This window comes from Stegodyphus dumicola, chromosome 6 (assembly GCF_044657685.1).
Source record: "Stegodyphus dumicola isolate Sdum_Otavi_A_Nest chromosome 6, ASM4465768v1".
NCBI lineage: Eukaryota > Metazoa > Arthropoda > Arachnida > Araneae > Eresidae > Stegodyphus > Stegodyphus dumicola.
Genome location: NC_140773.1, coordinates 69764009 through 69783511, shown reverse-complemented (window position 1 = coordinate 69783511; position 19503 = coordinate 69764009). Strand labels below are relative to the sequence as shown.

Sequence of the window (19503 nt, the reverse complement as noted above, 5' to 3'; positions counted from 1 at the left end):
CAGTCATTTCATTTTTTATTTATTTTTCTACATTATTATTATTAAATCAAACATTATCTATCAGGAAACAAAATTTAAAATAGTAAATGTTAGAACAAAAGGCATCATAAAATCATTTCAATTTAAATTTAGCTTTGAAGAAGGTGATAGAAAAAGTTTCATATATCATACTGATGGAGCATGTATAATCTGGTATACATTACTCTAATGTAGATATAGCTTACCTAATTCAATCGCGCAATATCACATTTTAATCAAATGTAGACTTTTGAATTTTTAAAAACAACTTCTGGTACTCTTCCGTTATTGGTACTGGATTCAGAAATGTATGTATGCCTATGTATATGTACATCCACACATAAGTGCATGCATATCTACATTTCTGAATCCAGTCCTGATAAGAGAAGAACACCCAACTACTGAGCAATAACATTGAGTTTGCAAGTACATTGCAAACCTACACAGCAGGAATAAAATAAAACATTACAAACCTACAAGTTTACTTTTTATAAGATATAAAAGTTGAGAAACAAAACAATGCCAAAAAAAAAAAAAAAAAAAAAGCATGATACCTCCAATTGACAAAGTCAAATAAACGATGTCATAAGTGATTTAAAAATATCATCTAACTTTACCTAATTTTTAACCATAAATGAAGAGAAATTAATACGTAGAATTAGAAAGTAAAAAATTAATCTGACTACGAACAATTATGATTCCAAACAATCTCTATATAACAAACAATTAATAATGAAAGGAAGGTTAATTAGTTAACAAACCGTTCATTTTTATGAAGAAATAACTAGTTTTTAAATTCATATCGTTTTTAAAAATACTTTTTGTAAAATACTGTGGCAGAAAAGATTATTCTACACAGTAAGAGTTAAGTGCTATCTGTTCACATTGCTGAAGAAGCAAATCCTGCTATTTGAAGTTATTTAATATATTTCTTAAATATTATTACAGTGCTACGAATTGCACTGAATACTGATGCTAAACCAAACGCATCATAAAGTTTTATCGATTCCAATTAACATGATTTAACAATTCAGATAAAAAGTGGCCACATAGTTTCTTATACTGTTATGTTTGTTTTCCACGTTGTAACTCAAATGAAACACATAATGGAATGTTTATAGCCTGACGTCATAAACGGCAACCACTAAGGACAGGGGTGGTGGCTGGGGCCAGGCGCTTGTAAGCAGGGTCCTCTTTTCGTGAAACACCATATGGTATATCCATCCAGCACTTCGCCGCCCACATATGGTGTTTCGCTTGGGAAAAGGAATTTTGGGGTGCAGTAAAATTGCTGATAAGAGTTTCCAAGAAAGAAATCCAAGCCTAGGACAAGGGGTGAAAAACTTTCTGAACCAAGTTAATACAAAAATGACTTTGGGAAATTAAAAAATGAAGCTACTAATTACACAACATTATAATTCATAATAAAAATGTCAGCACTGTAATAATTGTTTCTTCAGCCACATTTAAAGTATACACACATATTATCCAAACGGAAATACAAATACAATAATTTATCCTACCGCCAGTCAGAAAATATGTATTCGTTTAACTTTAAAAGAAAGAGAGATACAAATTAAGTTACTTAAGGTTAAGAAAAAAAATTTAACGCATCAAAAGTGCAACAGCAAGGCTTTAAATAATTAAAGTTAAAAGTTAAACAACCTTAAAGGTCAAAACAACAAGATACAAAAACCAAAAATCTTAAGTCCCTAACTCAAATTAAAAATTAAACAGCATCCACTCAAGAAAACTTTTAAAGCAACCTAACCAAAATCAAAGTTTACAAAAGTTACAGTTTAAACTTACAACCAACTTTAAACAACAACAACAAAAAAAAAAAAAAAAAAAAAAACTTTCAATTGCAGATCAAAACTTAAATAATAAGCAAAACAACTTAAGCTTGAAAATAAAAACGATTAATACTTAACAAATCCTCCCCCGTTCCGATTTCGAAAGAATCAATAGTTTTTTGTTGTGTATAATTATTTCGTTTTATTTTACTGTGCATAATGTATTCTTAGTTATTATATTATTTTTCTGTGTTTAATGAATTTGTATTGAGCTTATTTTAAATTAATGTATAATATTTAATATTGTTAAACTTTACGGACAGACAGGCAGACAAAGTAGACAGATGTCTTTTGTGCACCCGCTAAGTCTTTCTGCACCGATGGGCGAAAAATCAAGCATAGGTGCAAAGGAAAGGTATATAGAAAGGGGGGCAATTTCGTATTTCAGTGGAGAGTAAAAAGGAACTTCGTATATTTTATACGAGTTCGAAAGGCCAGGAAGAAAAGATAGGACAAATTAAAGTAAAAAATAAATGGCCCAAAAATAATGGAGAGGGAAAAAAAATTATGTTTATAATTAAAAAAAGGGGGGGGCTATAGAAAGAAAAGGAAAGGAAGTAAGAGAATTTTGTTAAAAAAAAAAAAAAAAAAAAAAAAAAAAAAAACAGGATTGTGTCCACGAGTGTAGTGAAAGGAAGTTGTTATCATTTACATTAAATAGAGTCTTCCAGGTGTGTGTAATGAGTGTGTTTTGTAAAGCTGAATAGATGTGAAGATGGGGAAAATTAATAATAAAATATAAATATTGAGGGTCCAGTCACATAACAGTCTAGTTTAGAAGCTAACTTGTGCTAAAACAGAAAAACTAAAATTTAAAAATTTTAAATTAAACTTTTATTTTTTACAATATGTTAGCCTCTACCTTGAGACACAGTAACAGAAGACACATAAGATCAAGATGCATATAATATCATGCAATATTATACATTAACTTAAGTAACATCATCAATTGCGGTTTCCAACGTATTCATATACTCAGAAAACACCATCAGATAAAATCATAAATCTAAAACAAGGCGAGAACACATCAGCAGAAATAAATAAGTAAATAAATTAGAGTTTTTTTATTTTAATATTAATTAATTTTAAAAAAATAAGCATTTTATTTATTTATTAAGTTAATGGTCATGATTTATTATATGGGTACTATTTTATCAATTTGAGGCACACTGTATTAATAAATCCTTTTAATTTAAATAGATAGGAAATATAGATTAAAGGAGCAAAACCTACAAATCTATACATTCATTGAAGCCCAAAATCCTGTTTTTTGGCTTTCGAGAAATTCCTCTAGGGGGCCGCAATGGGTAGCGCTAAAAGACTACACTACTGATAAGGATAGCGTCCCTACCAGATGGTAACCAAAAACCAGAAACAAAAAAAGGAGCCGCATGATTTAAAGCAATTATTAAGTATTTAATGCCAGAACATAATAAAATGAGCATAATAATAATGATCATAATAAATAAATGAATTTAAAGGTACTTTAGTGACAGATATTTGATTTAGCTTAAAGAAAAGAAGTTCTACTTATCTGAATGTTCCGTCTTGGTGTTGTAAAAGATTGCAAGGAAGATAAGGCTTTTAAATACCGGAGAACTGTCGGTTTTGAGAACGAGACAATGTAGAGGATATTCGCGAAAATTTTTCTTAAATAAATTACCTTTTTCTGAAAAAAAAAAACTTAGAAAATTTAGGAGCTCTTCTAAGATCCTGCCTCCCTCGTACGTACAGACAGACAGATAGACAAAGTAGCATTAAACTTTACGGCAAAGCTCCCTTCAGTTTGGCAGAATATGTGTTACAGTTACAAGGGCGCGGGTGTATTTCCGTTTCTCACGAGTCAGCTTCTTTGGAGGTTAGAGGTCACTGTCCAGCTGCATTTTCCTCTTTTCGCGGGGGTTGAAAACACGTGTTTTGCTCGTTCAGAGGCGAATAGTTCTAAGGGGCGGCGATTTTTTGACAGAGTTATAGGTTGGAAACATTCTTCTGTTGCGTGGGAAAGAAAGGGTCTGTCATCTTGTAGAAAGTTCTGTATTTCTGAGAATATTAGAGGCTATTTATTACCTTTTTTTTTTCTAGTTGGCGAGAAGGAGTCCAAGTTTCCTTAAGATTGGTTAAATTTTTAATTTTAGTGTTGTTTGAGCCAATAGTGATTTTGAGGCGTTTTCTTGGTGATTGTCAACCGAGTTTTCTTAAGCCGTTGCAAGGGGGAAGAAGGGGAGATTTTTGCGAGCTTTGGTCCAGTTTGATAGTCTTTGAGAGGAGCGTTACCCGGCGATTCCTTGGGGGATGATCGCGGTTACGGTTAATATTGCTGATCTCCGTGGCACTGACAGCGGTGACCGGTCCCAGCTCGTCGCGGGCTCCTTGCGGTTAAATTTCGGCGTAATTGGCAAAGGATTTGGAGTTAGGTCCAATGTCTCTGACGTTTCCATGGGTGGAAAGAGACTGCTCGCGCTGAAGTTCCAGTTTGCTTTGAGAAAATATGAAAAAAAGAGTCGTCATCTACTGTTGTCAATCTTCTTTCCGTTATCTTCTGATGGTCTTCGAAATAAAAGGGAAGGCTGATAATTATTATTTTTTGTTGAGTTAAAATGCTGCTTGACGGAGATTAGTGCTGGAAGCATGAAAAAGGTCCGGTTCCTGAAAACAACGATGAGGATTTGGCTGTTATGTTTTCGACGTTTCGTGACTGGATCCGGGCAGCTCCTTGAGTCTCTCAGGTGTACGCGGATTTCGTGAGTGACTTTATATTTTCATTGGTGCTATTCTTTTTTATAATTAATCTTTATAAATTTGGAAATGTTTAATACTAAGGCAAGAGCTGTCATGTTTAAGTAGAAGAAAATTGAATATTTTTACTAAATTTCTAGCTGAGAAAGTAATTTTTTTTATTTTAATGTTTAATAGTCAGAAGTTAATTGAACTAATTGGAGGAAGTGAATCTTTGTTTTAATGTTTAAGTGCTATGTTCAATATGATTTATTCTAAATTAGCCTTTTTATATGAGTTTAATCTTCTTGAGTTCCTGTTTAAAATGATTAAGAACTGTGACGTGTTTCACTATGATGTTTGTGTTAATGGAATAATGTTTAATTGAGATTGTTATGAAAAGAAAAAAAAAAAAAACTATGAGTAACATTTAAAAGATTTTGTAGTTGTAGTCTGGCCAGCTATCTTAAATTATAATGTGTGGGAATTTTCAATAAATGTGTTTATTATTTTTATTTATTGTATGTTTCTTTTGCGTAGTAATTGTGGTTTACTGTAGGTCACCCATGTGATCCTTACGGAAACATGGTTATTTAACCGAACCTGGGTAATTATATTGCGGTAGTAAAAAAAAAAAAAAAAAAAAAAAAAATATCAGTTTTAGTGTTGGTGACTATGCGATCTGTTTACTGAACTTAATTTGATTTGTTGAGTAGACTTCTTAATTGTGAGATTGTATGTTTCCCTGGTGTTTTGAAGAGATCTGTGTGGTATTTAAAATGTTAAGAGTTTAAGGCTATCTCTAGATTTTGTACTGAAATTTATGTGTTTTTAGGTTGGTGTTGGTGTATTTAATTATGGCAAAGCACACTAGGGCTATCTACCTAAGGGGAGGGATGCCTTCGTGGAGGTCTTTCTAAGGGAAACTGGCTCGTATACACGTTACACATGGGGAAAACGACGAAAACACCAATGCAGCCGAGCCCGTTCGCGGGATTCGAACCTCGGACCGAACTACCAGTGTTCAGCGACTTTACCGCTCGGCCGCTGGTGAGCTTGTTTTTAGGTTGGAGATCTAAATTAGTCTTAATTTAGTGAGCGATAGCGTGTTAAGGATTTTGTTGTGGAAGTGCATTTTCGAATTTTGTTTTTGTCAAATAATCGTGTTTCTACCAAAACACCAGGGAGGATATCTTTCTTTGATGTCTCTTTGATTTTAAAGTTTTTGATTATGTAAGTACTTTAGTTTTAGTTTAGATTAGTGTTTTTTTTTTTTTTTTTTTTAGTTTTTTTTAGTTTAGGCACCAGTTTAGTCAGTTTTATAGAGTTAAAAAATAGTTAAATGAGAAAAGTAATTTTATTTTTCTGCGCAACAGAGTGCTGTTCCTCCTGCTCGAGTACTTTGAGTGGTAGCTGGTCTATTTGATCTGTACACACAATAATTTGCCACGTAAATTGGAGTGGAGGGGCCCAGGCGGTGTTCTTGTAGGAACAAAAATTCAGGGGCGTACTCATTTACGAAATTCCGTAGCTCGTTGAGTCTACGGGCAAGTCCATTCGCGTTCCATGTAATGATATTTATACAGGTATTTACAACAGACATAATTACACATTGCTAGTTGAACTAAAAATTTCTTCGAACATTGAGAACAGTACAAATAACTTATCAATAGCATGCTCTGAATTTTGCAGTTCCGGCATTTTTTCAGAAATCTTTTTTAAAATATTCATAACAGAGAATCCTTTATATATATCACAAACCTCCTTAATCATTTTATAAATGTCAGTTAATGCATTAAAAGAGAATTCAGAACTTTTACCATTATTTAGTGAATTACCCTGGCCAACGGGTTTAACCGGTTAGCCTTTAACTACGTTTGCATAATTTATACCAGGTGTTACATTAGTTGTATTCATAAAATTTTTACAGTTGATTTAAACTGGCTATTAGCATCATTAGAAGGTTTAGCACTATTGACATCATTAACATTTTTTTGGTTAGAATTTTTGTACACTTTAGGAAATTTCGGACATCCACGATAATTCGTGGTATGTCCCGACTGGAGGCAGTTGCAACACATAACATTTTCTAGTCGCTTTGCAGAGCAATTTTGAGTTTTGTGCGACCCCGCACATTTAACACAGCAGGGCTTAAATTTGCACTGGTCAGATGAGTGGTGGCAGTTATGACACTGCACACTTCCACTTGACTTATACACAGAAATTTCACCATGAAAACACATAAGATAATTTAAGTCATAAATTGCATCAACACCTGGAATATTTTCAATCTGCAATTGGAACAGTGGCATGGGTGCCTTTGAACGCATCCTATGCATTTGCATGACCTTACGTATACTATAACCCAATGCTTCTAACTCCTCTTTTATTTCATCGACAGGGCAATCTATTGGGTATTACTGCTTTTATAGGCCGCTCTAATTTAGTGGTAATTATATAGTGATCAATTTCTTTTTCTTCTAAATATCTAGTAATTATCCTATAACCCTCCTCTGAACGGGGGAACACCTTTAAAAATTCACCATTAATTTTAACTGAGAATTCAGTCTTAGTATCATCTTTTAATGTTTTAGCAAAATCTGAAAACTTAACATTTGGTTTAACCATTACTGGCTTAATTTACTGCAATCAACTCAGATTCCCCTGGCATTTCAACATCATTAACATTCTTTTCATTGTCATTACTCAAACTTTCAAACTTATTTTTAACTTCTATGCTAATATTACATTTAACAAGTTTCGCTGGCTTGGCCACGTTACGCAGCTGAATAAAGCCATCAGAGTCCTGCAACTCAGTAACTGTACGTTTCCCTTTTTTTGAACCCCTTTAGGGTTTAGATTTTTTCAGAACATACACCAGGATTAGTTTTATATACGTCAATTATAGAAATATCATAGAAATTTTTCTCGTTATTCTTACACATTGAACCATTAGGATTACTAAGCAAAGATTTGGCATTATTTGACATATTTTCATTAACACTACTAGACAAGGATTTTACATTATTTGATACATTTTCCTCAACAACATTAACATCATTTGCATTAAAATACATAGGATTTTGCACACGGAAAGCCTCGCCCTTACCTTGGAACAGCTCGTTGAGTCTTTCAGCACGGGCTATGTAACCCACAAACTTCGCGATGATAGCATCCTTCTCCGGTTCCGAACTAGCTCGATCCGTTTCTGCATTTTAGCTGCATTACAAACGCCCTCCGAGAACATTGTACAAGCTTAATTTGATCCAATAACATGCGATAGTCTTGTATCGTAACACAGTCCATATCCAGTAGACTTGAACAATTTTCAGTCAGAACAGCGTCACCAAAAGCACGAACATCATCTGGCGAAAGTGCCACATTTGGGAAAACTAACTCAGCAACGGTGACCAGGGGGACTTCATTTCCCTCCATGGCACGTGGAAAACAGAGTCACTATATCACGATAAATTCAAACACTAAGCTTTAACTTTAGGATGAACAAGCAGTCCACAAAAATAATCACATCACAGTCCACCGAATAATAAATCCGGATACGAAATGCAGAGTCGAAACGGTAGCACAGTAATAAAAGCACGTGGCGCTTAATCGGAGCTCAACACTAACGCGTCCACACTCCAAGGCAGGAGAACCGCAAGGGGACCAGAAGCAAGAAACCGGTTGTTGCAATCTTTTTTGTGTTGTCCTTGAGCGGTTGCGGTTAGCACACCTGACGCTGAATAATGTGGAGGCTTGTCTGCACACAAAGTAATAGAAATTGTAACAGTTCCTCATCCAATTCTTTTGTATCAATGTCTTCACTGTACCATTTTTTTAGTAATGGGGTATCTTCAGATTTAATTGATACATTGTCATTTGACTTTAGTCATTTATAGTATGAAATATTTTAAAGATCTCAATTATGTCTTCGTAACTTTTGCTACATAGTTTTAGTTCAAAAAATATTTTGTCACATGTTACGTAAAAGCAATTTCGTTTATAGGCTTTTTTGACCCTGATTATCTGAACTTTTGTCATCATCATCGAGATGAGCTGTATCAAAAAATTCTTTCTGTTTTCGCGATCTTTCATTAGTATCGGAATATGTTTTTATTTCTGACGCGTTTAATGCTTCTATTTCAGGAAATAAGTTTCTTAAATTATTCAAAAATACACTTGCCGCGAACGAGATTGGTATTATAGCGTGTTCAAAGAATATAGTGCTTGCATTTATTCTGGCAAGAATTTTATCCCAAATAACTGTTAAAATGAATTCTAAATTATTAATTTTGTTCGTTATTTCTCGGGATTCCAGTTTTACAGAACATTCTGAGATTCATCTAGAGCTATATCGAGTAGAGCATTTTTTATTTCGATGAACCCAGAGCAAATTGCTTTAACTGCATTAGCTCTACAAGACCACCCAGTAGTACATAATTGTTTTACCGTAAAATGTTTATTATTTGCTTCAAAACTTTTTTCTAAAGTGTTCCACCTATCAGCAGACACTGAAAAAAAATTATAAACGTTCTCTAATAAATTCAAATATGATTCACTAGCACTATTTACTATCAGATTTAACGAATGTGAAACACAAGGAACGTAATGGGCTGTTTGACTATGCTTTTTAATGCGGTTTTGGAACCCATTGTATTTCCTAAACATATTTGCTGTTTTGTCGTAGTTTTGTTCTCTACAGCTGCAAATATCCAGACTTGATAGTTTAAGGTTCTTTAAAACTTCATTACTAATTATTCTTCCGTGCGCGAATAAATTGGTAAAAATCCAAAAAATATATTTATTGGGATTCCATCTTCTGATATATAACGCAATATAAAAAGTTAACTGGTCTACCTGTGTTATATCAAAGATAGAGTCAATTATAATTGAAAAATATTTGGCGGCTTTAACTTCTGACACGAACGTTTCTAACATTTTATGTTCAATATTTCAATAAATTCATCGCAAATAGTTGACGAAAGATAACTCACGTTACCTCTTCCAGTAGCTGACCCGAAAGTAGTAAGCGCGGGTAACCGGGAGCCCAAAGGATGCCGCCATAACGTAATAGAACAATGGATGACGCAACGGGGGCGTGGCCTCCGCCATTTTGAATTTCTCCGGAAATGACGACACCAGCGCCATCTTGTATCACGTGATGGAATGACATCATGTATCGTTTTGTTTTTGATTCTGTGACAACGATCTTTCCAAAGTTTTTATTTTTTGTGGCAACGACACTATTTTTTATGTTTATGGTAACGATCGCTTAACACGTGTTTTTGAATGACATCATCCGTTTCTTGTTTGAGCACGTTTTTACAAAATGGCGTCGGGAGAGTGACATCACCCGTAACCTGTTGGAGCTTGTTATTTTACAAAATGGCGTCTGCCGTATCACACTTTTGTGTGCCTCCGCTTTAGGTGTAGGGATACTTTTCTGTGGACCAATCAGATTCTTTGAAATATGACCTCACCGTCTCTTAACCAATCATCGTTCAGATGAAATAAAGAGTTCCTACCTAATATAAGGTTATCTCGAGCAACGTTCCGCATTTCTTTCCTGCTGTGGACCTGAGTGTACGTACCTGCTTTTGCTTCGACAATCTTTCTTCACTGCTTCGAATGGATCAGCCACAAAACAACAAAGAAGTAAGTAACTTATTGAAAATTTACTGTTTTTAGAAGTTTAATCTTTAAAAATTGTGGAACAATGTGTATTTAATTTAGCTTTACTTTTTTCAGATGGAAAACCTATTGGAGAAAGAATCTATGCTTTTGAATGATAAAGTGTTGAACTATGAAGACCGCACCCTAGTTGTTCGCAGAGAATCAACTAGCTCTTGTGCCAAAAGAAAAGCAGAAGAAAAAACCCATTTCGAGAAAAAAGTACGTATTTGCGAAACGTAGTTTATATGTCAAAGTTGATATTGTATGTGACCCCATTTTTAATGTATTCTATACTAACTGAGTTTTTTTTTTTTTTTTTTTTCAGCGCAAAGGACTTTTCACCGAAGACGATATTCCAGAGGAGCTCACTCACATGGGAAACAATGTCTTTGTGGGACACAGCATTTACAAGGAAAAAGTGACTGTGCACATCCGAGAGTAGGCCAAATATGGTAAAGCTTACTATCCGACAAGACGAGGAGTAAATTTTGAGCCATGGTGTTTGAATGTTCTCGCAACCAACATGACAGTGGAGGAACCAGACCTGCTGACACTGAATCTGCAGTTGCCCAAGAACTTTGTAGTCACATATAAAGATTCCCACTTCACTCTGAAACAACTTTCTGCTCAAGGAGAGGAAAAAAGTAGCCTCAGCATTACAACGACGCAGTGTGAAAAACTGATGACCAACTTTAGCCGTATCAGTGACATTGTCACCAACCTCGTTTATCAAAACATGAACTTTTGTGAAGCCTACGAAAGCGTATCCGACGAACCTATTAACGAGGAAAATCTACCCCAATCCTTTGACGTTTCTATGGGAAGAGCGTGACTTCAAACCATTCTAAAGACGTCACTTGAAGAACTTCTTAATCAACAAGACGAACTGAAATATCCCCAGCTGAAAGACTGTGAAGAACTCGTTCATAAAACAGAAACTGTGAATGCCATTGCTCTGAGATTCAATGCTGTTGACATCGCCAGGCAATTTTATGGAAACATTCGGGGTGAAGAACCCTATTTAATGTTACTGAAACCTGCTCACTACATTACCAAGGACTTTTTAAAATCTGTGTGTTTAAACCATGTACTCGACGAAGTAAAAAACACATTTTGTACTACGAATGGTGTCTTAGGTATTGAATACTATGAATATATGTAAATTAATTAGGATGTTCAATAAAAAAATTTTATTTTTATTTTACAATGGCCTCATTCTTTCAGACATTATTTAAAAGAATTAATCTGTTATGATTACTCACATAAATTATTTTCAAAATACCTGTTGACTTTTATAGAGTATAAATAGTGTTGTTATTCTTAAACATGTATCATTCATTATTCAGCCTTTGAGATGTTAAGTAACATTCATTTTTCTCTCTTGTTTTTTAGACCTATTTCTAGAATCTTAATATACGTGAAACTAGGGGTTTTTTTTCTGTTCTAGTTAAACATATATAAATGAATATCAGTGTACGTTTAGATCATAACAACTGTTGCAATGAACGCAGCTCTGCCTCAGACCTATCGGGATCCTCAGGTCCCCGCAAGCTTCGGGGGTGTTGCTGCTTTGCATCGTGCTTTAAAAGGTCGCGTAAAAACAAGACATCCAGAAATGGTTGCAAACCAAGGATTCTTATACTTTGCACAAGCCTTTGAGGCACACGTTTCCCAGAAACAGAGTCATCGTAGGAGGCTTAAACGAGCAATTTCAATCTGATTTAGTGGATATGCAATCCCTGGCCTCTTTTAATGACGAATACAAATATTTGCTGACCTGTATAGATATCCTTTCCAAATACGCTTGGGCTATACCTGTAAGGATCTTAAGTTTTACTAACGTTTATTTTATTTTAAATCTTTACTATCACTTCTTATTTTCTACTTCCGGCCAGAATTATAAGCGTGAAGGTTTTTATGCAAAGTTTGTCTGGCGAACGCCAAGTATTTAAGTGTGGCCTTTTTGCCAAGCGAAAGAGAGGAAGCAGTGAGTTCGAAGCAGGCCGCTTACCTTAGAAGTTACGCAGTTGCTGTTTGCCTTCCAGGCCAGAGGTTTTAATCCTCTTGATAAATTAAACGTATTGTAGTGTTCACAGACTCTGTGCTACATACGCTTCCTGTTATTATAAGGCCAATCTTCCACGTGTATTATTCTAAAGTTAAATTAGAGTTTAGTTTTATTTTTATACTTTTACGTTAGACCCCGAGTGGCGGGTCAGTGTATTCCGAAGTACGGAAGTTATTGTATATAGAGAAAAATAAAGGGTTTTGTATACCCTTCGTCTGTATCCTGTCTACTTACCACAATTAGTGAACATAGCTTTAGTAAGCTCTCTGTTCCGAATCAGGTCCTTGCATGTTCCCGAAGAAGGAATAGAAGGAACATAGAACCTGATAGTGGCGCCCAACGAAGAAGAATAACCATGGCCGAGTTTCAAGAAGAACCTGTGCTGCCTGCAGAAACGGCTCAGAATCCAGAAATGCCAGCTGCCGCCCTGGAAGGATTCGGTTACATCGTCCAGACCATGCGCGCTTCGATGAAACCAGAAGCAACGTTTAACGGAAACTCACCGGTAACCAGTTTTTTGGAAAAATTGGATGACCACTTCATGCTCTACCCCGTGTACGAGTTTCAAAAAGTTACCTTAGCTACCAGCGCTTTGAGGGGCCAAGCGCTTAACTGGTTCAAATGTATAGGCAGAAGTCTCTTGGGTCAAGCAGGAAGTCCCACCTATACTTACGAAAATTTCAAGACTGCCCTACTAAAAGCCTTCCCTGTTGTAAGGGATCGTGCGAAATTAGAAACGGAACTTTTCAGTATATATCAACAAAGAATCGAAAACCTCTCGAGCTTTATTTTAAGAAAAATTCACGTTTTCAAGCTCTTGTATGGAAACCGTCCGGATCCTGAAATAATTCAAGTGATTTTGCCGAGGTTACTGCCCCAAGTGCAAGACTTTATTGAATTAAGAAATCCGACTACACTGGAAAAGTTATTTGAGCTAGCAATCCAGTTTGAAAGTAGAAGAACGGCGGACGTCGAAAGAAGACGCCAATATCAACAGCGAAACCAATTTGGTACGCCAAGACTACAGCAAACTCAAGCACATGACTACGGAGAAAAAGCGAATCAGTGGGCAAGGAAACCCGAGCATTCAAAAACAGCCGGCGAACGTCGACAGTTCAATAGCAACCCAGGAAAAAAGTCTCAAGGCCAGTGGAAAAAGAAGGAAAGCACGGAAAGGAAAAATAATTTAAACTAAAACGGATTTCTGCTGACGAGAGGGTGCGGAAATCCGAAGGCCACGAAAATCCCTCTTCCTACAAGTTAAATACAGTAATGGTGAAAAATTTGACTCTTCCGAAGAATGAAGTCTTGGTGAATAATATCGCAGCCACCGCACTCCTGGATACCGGCGCGCAGTGTTCCTGTGTGGCAGAAGAGTTTTTTTAGAAAGTATTTTCGCAAATACCGCATATATAATGCGGATAAACTACAGTGTTAGCGGCGCAAGGAGAAAAATGTAAGTGCGTAGGTAAAGTACCTTTGTATATCCGTATCAAGGACGAACAAATAAAGGTGATGTTTTTTATAGTAAAGAATCTGCAAGCACATTTAATCTTAGGAATAGATTTTCTTTCAGACGGACAAGCAACACTGGATTTTAATGAAGCGTTACTTAAGCTGACAATGAGACCAGTTCGTACTGAAAAGGCTGAACCGCCGATGGTAAATCTTGACCACCTGCCTAATGACGAGCAAGATAGAATCCGACAAGTGGTAAGTGAATTTGCTTCGTTATTTAGTGATATTCCAGGATTTACTCAGGTTACTAACCATAGTATTGACACCGGAGATGCATTGCCAGTTCGTCAAAAACCATACCGGTATGATAAGAATAAGGAAAAAATTATAGAATGGCATATTACCGATATGCTACGTAAAAAGATCATAACGCCCATCTCAAGTAGTTATGCTAGCCCGGTGGTTTTATGTAAGAAAAATAATGACTATCCTTTGGAGCATCCAAAAAGGTGGAGATTCGCTATTGATTACCGCAAATTAAATTCCATAATGAAATATCCGTTATATCCGTTACCGATCATAGAAGAAATTTTAAGGAACATAAAATCAACCAAATTTATGACGACTTTAGACTTAACGACTGGTTATTTTCAAATAGGGGTGAGGCCTGAGGACGTGCCTAAGACTGCTTTTATAACCAAGTCTGGCACTTATGCATTTTTGCGTATGCCGTTTGGCCTTTCAGGGGCCCCAGCAACATTTCAGCGATGCATGGACATTGTGTTAAGACCTGTTCTTGGAAAGTCCACATTTATCTATTTAGACGATATCATTATTACTAGTGATAATCTCGACCAACATGTACAGGATTTAAGACAGGTGTTTTCTTTATTAAATGAGGCCGTCTAAAAGTTAATGTCGAAAAGTGCAAATTTGCAGCCCCTGAATTAAAATATTTAGGTTACAAAATATCTCAAAAAGGGATCGAGACAGATGAATAAAAAATAATCGCTGTACAAAAGTATCCGACTCCAAACACGGCGAAGAAGCTCTCTTCTTTTCTAGGACTTTGTTCATATTATAGGTCCTTTATAAAAGACTTTGCAGCTATTGCTGAACCATTGTTAAAATTAAAAAGGAAAAAGGCAAGATTCTCGTGGACGGCCGAAGCCAATAGTGCTTTCGAAAAATTAAAACAAGCATTAACGCAAGCCCCTGTGTTGAAATTTCCTGAAAAGGATGAAAATTTAGAAATTTCAGCGGATGCTTCGGATTATGCGGTAGGAGCGGTACTTTCGCTAAATCAGCAGCCCGTGGCATTTTTTAGCCGAACTTTAAATCAAACACAAAGAAACTATTCCGCGACCGAGAGAGAGGCACTTGCAGTTCTGTTAGCAGTGCAAAAGTTCCGAGTCTATTTTGGAAAGGCGCCGATAACAGTGTACTCTGATCATGCGGCGGTAACTAGATTGTACTCAGGAAAAAATTTATCCCCAAGGTTAATAAGATGGGCACTCAAGCTGCAAGAATATAATCTGGTAATCAAGCATACACCTGGAAAGGAAAATATCGTAGCAGATGCCCTATCAAGGATTAAAATAGACGAACAAGGCAATATCGTAAAGATGGCAATGCTTACAGCGTGTACAATAAATTCCCGAGAAACTGTAATAACCGAACTGGGCAAGGATCCTGAGTTTGGAAGCATTTATGAGTATTTGAATGATCCTGAAAATTTTAGCCACCAAGATATTGTGGCGATAAGAAATAGGGCGGCCCATTACGAACTAATAGATGGTCTATTATTCTATACAAAAACTACGAATTCCAACAACGAATTTCGACCTGTTATCCCAGCTAGTCTTAGATTAAATATCCTGCAGGAGCTCCATGACAGCCCTTTAGCTTCTCATGCTGGTATTCGAAAAACTATCCAACGCGTACGCGAGGCAGTCTACTTTCCTGAACTGCAAAAGTTAACAAGGGCGTATGTCCAGTCCTGCCCAACATGTCAAGCAGTTAATTATATTAATTTCCGCCCGGCCGGGTTTCTAAATAGTATTAAATCCGAATTTCCAAATGAAATAATTGGCATCGATTTATTGGGCACTTTCCCAAAAAGTCAGTTAAATAAAAGTCGCTATCTCCTTGTTATGGTTGATCATTTTAGTAAATGGACCGAAATTGTTCCCTTAAAACGAGCCTCCGCGAAATTAGTTACTGATTCTATTTTAAATAAATATATTTTAAAATACGGGGCGCCCCTAAAAGTTATATCGGATAATGGTCCTCAATTTGTAAGTAATATATTTGAAGACATGTGCCAAAAACTGGGCATACGTCATTTAAAAATGGTCCCGTATCGGCCGCAATCAAATATAGCGGAACGGGTCAATAGAAATATAGTGAAAATTATCCGTAGTTATGTTAATAATTTTCATAAAAGCTGGGATAACTATGTCAATGAATTTGCTTTCGCCCTTAGGACCGCAAAACATGATACAACGGGCAAAACTCCTGCTGAGTTATTTCTAGGCAGAAAGATCATAACACCGTTAGATAAATTATTTTATGTGCAACAAAGAGCCCCAGAATTTAAAATGGGTGATATAGGAAAACTAATAAAAGAAGCAAAAAAGAATACGGAAGTAGCACAAAGAAAACAGAAGCTATATTATGATTTGAAACGACGGGGAGTAACTTATAAAGTAGGGGATGAAGTTTTAAAAATTAAGCATTCACTTTCTTCAGCACCAGAAGATAAAACTGCCAAATTTTTTCCACGATTTGAAGGACCATATGTTATAGAAAAAATAACTCACGCTGTTGTGTTAAAAGCCAGAAATGGTGAAACCTGTTCCGCAAACATTGATCAAATCAAGCCCTACTTCGATCGTAATAAAATGCAAAACTTTTCAGATCTTTCGCAGGATCCGGCACGGCAGACACCGCAGGTACAAGTTCCAGAGGTGGAAAAACGACAAGTACAAGGGCAAGCCAATGAGAGACAGAAGCAAGTGAAAAGAAAATTGCCCCGCGGAAAAATTGAAGGTAACAAGAAAAAGAAGCCGTTCCACCGTCCAGAAAACAGAGTTCACGAACACCCCCAGAATGAAGAAGGGAGAAGGACGACGTATGTGAAGAGAACCAGGAGAAATGACGGCAACTACAACCCGGCTTTAGAACGGAAGATCTACTCATCCGACAGAACTCTCCGCAGCAAAAGTCGCCGAACTGCGAAAGGGCCATCAGCGGCGGAGGAAAAAGTACAAGGAAAATTTGAACGGCCAACAACGAGGTCCAAGCAGGATCACGACAGAAGTTTCCCGGTTCCGCCAAGACCAGCTGCCTTCAAACGGCCAAGACCACAAGCAGAGGAGAAAAGGAAGGTGTTCAAGGGTGGCCGAACTGGTGAAAAACGGAAGCTTCCAGAGGAAAGCACTGAAGGGCGAGCCCGTACAAGAAGGAGGATAAATCAAACTACTATCTGCAGTACCTTTAAAGACTGGGCCCAGAAAAGGATGTCCGAATATTACAAAGATAAGTAAAATTTTATGTTACTTTGCAAACTTAAGTTAATCTTTCATTCTTACTGCAAGTGGCAGATTTCAAGAAGTTTTACCTCATGCGAGGTCTACCTTTATCGCCAAAAGGGCGAGAAATGAGTTGTGACCGATTTTCTTATTATGTTTTCAATTACTCGCGCGTAAAACTAAAGTTGATGTATAATAGCGTTGTGTAAAGACTTAAATATTGTAAAAAGTTATTGTATAAATTTTATTTAAAACATTCTAGCAAGAGAGAAGTTTTAGTCTGAAAGACTTTTTGAAATGTATTATTTCAATGTAGAAAGAATTGGCACTGGCTTTGAAAAGAATAGAAGTTAACAATGTACTACTAATGTATGTTTTCAAATCTGTAAAATTAACGGCATGTTGATATGTTCTGTTATTTTAAATGTTAAGAAATACCGTGATATGGTAAAAGTGAAAGTAATGTTAAAAATTTGTTATTCGTGTGACTGTAAAGACTAAATCATGGCGAATATGTGTTAAAGGTTGAATGATGTAGTTAGGCTCTCTGACGCTACACTTTAGAGTTAGCCACTTTTAGAATAGTACCTCAGGGTTTAGAGTTGAAATTAGGGTGTTTTAAGAGGTCTCGTTATGTTGAATTTTAACACGTTAGTGTTTTGATTGTAGGAGGAAGTGTGGCACACGTAAACAGAAACACATTCGTGTTTGGTGTTCTTTTACAACACATGTCAGAGAGCACGGGGAGAGATAATTAAAATAGTCATGAATGAAATAAGAATGTTAAGAGCAGTATAATTGTATATGTTACTTGCCATTTCATTGTGTAACATTTCATTAAACTAGTTTTCCTTCCAGATCTCTGGAAGGAACCAGAATTGAATAAAAGCTCCTGTTTAGATGCAGTACAGATGAAAAAAAAAAATTTTGTATCCTGGGAGCTGCTATTGTAACAAATTTCTTTCTTTTAAATTTCTAGTTTCTAGCGAAGTTATGTTTGTAAAAGATTGGCCTCGCGTTAGATTCTAGAGCTAAAAGTTTTCAACAAGGTCGTTTTAGACCTCAGTTTTAAACTAATTAACTCTGGCGGGAAGTATGTAAGGATCTTAAGTTTTACTAACGTTTATTTTATTTTAAATCTTTACTATCACTTCTTATTTTCTACTTCCGGCCAGAATTATAAGCGTGAAGGTTTTTATGCAAAGTTTGTCTGGCGAACGCCAAGTATTTAAGTGTGGCCTTTTTGCCAAGCGAAAGAGAGGAAGCAGTGAGTTCGAAGCAGGCCGCTTACCTTAGAAGTTACGCAGTTGCTGTTTGCCTTCCAGGCCAGAGGTTTTAATCCTCTTGATAAATTAAACGTATTGTAGTGTTCACAGTCTCTGTGCTACATACGCTTCCTGTTATTATAAGGCCAATCTTCCACGTGTATTATTCTAAAGTTAAATTAGAGTTTAGTTTTATTTTTATACTTTTAGTTAGACCCCGAGTGGCGGGTCAGTGTATTCCGAAGTACGGAAGTTATTGTATATAGAGAAAAATAAAGGGTTTTGTATACCCTTCGTCTGTATCCTGTCTACTTACCACAATTAGTGAACATAGCTTTAGTAAGCTCTCTGTTCCGACTCAGGTCCTTGCATGTTCCCGAAGAAGGAATAGAAGGAACATAGAACCTGATATACCTCTCAAAGATAAAACATCTACGTCTATCCAATCTGCTTTCGAAAAGATATTTTCGGAACGTACACCCGAATCATTACAAACAGATGCAGGGAAAGAGTTTACCAATAAACAATTTCAAAATTTTTTGAAAAAGAGAAACGTTCAGTTTTTTACGACACATAATACAACCAAAGCTTCTGTTGTAGAACGATTTAATCGAACTCTGAAAACAAAAATGTGGAAATACTTTACCGAAATGAATACACGAAGGTATATTGATGTGATTGATAAATTGATATCCAGTTATAACCATACATGGCATCGTAGTATTAAGACAGAACCTGTATCCGTTACATTACAAAATCAAGAAAAAATTTGGAAAACGCTGTATGGTCAGCAACCAGTACAAAACCCTATTTCTTCAGATTTAAAGATTGGAGATACGGTACGCATCAGCCGAGAAAAAATGCTTTTTGAGAAGGGCTACGAACAAAACTGGACACGAGAAATTTTTACAATCTATAAAATT

At 36.0% G+C, this 19503-nt stretch overlaps 1 long non-coding RNA gene across 1 annotated transcript; it reads left to right on the top strand.

Moving 5' to 3' along the window:
• Positions 1–10033: 10033 nt before the first annotated feature.
• On the top strand, positions 10034–11444 carry LOC146996775 (uncharacterized). Its single transcript, XR_015041466.1, has 2 exons — positions 10034–10475; positions 10582–11444. It is a non-coding gene; the product is annotated as an uncharacterized LOC146996775 (long non-coding RNA).
• The last annotated feature ends 8059 nt before the right edge of the window (positions 11445–19503 follow it).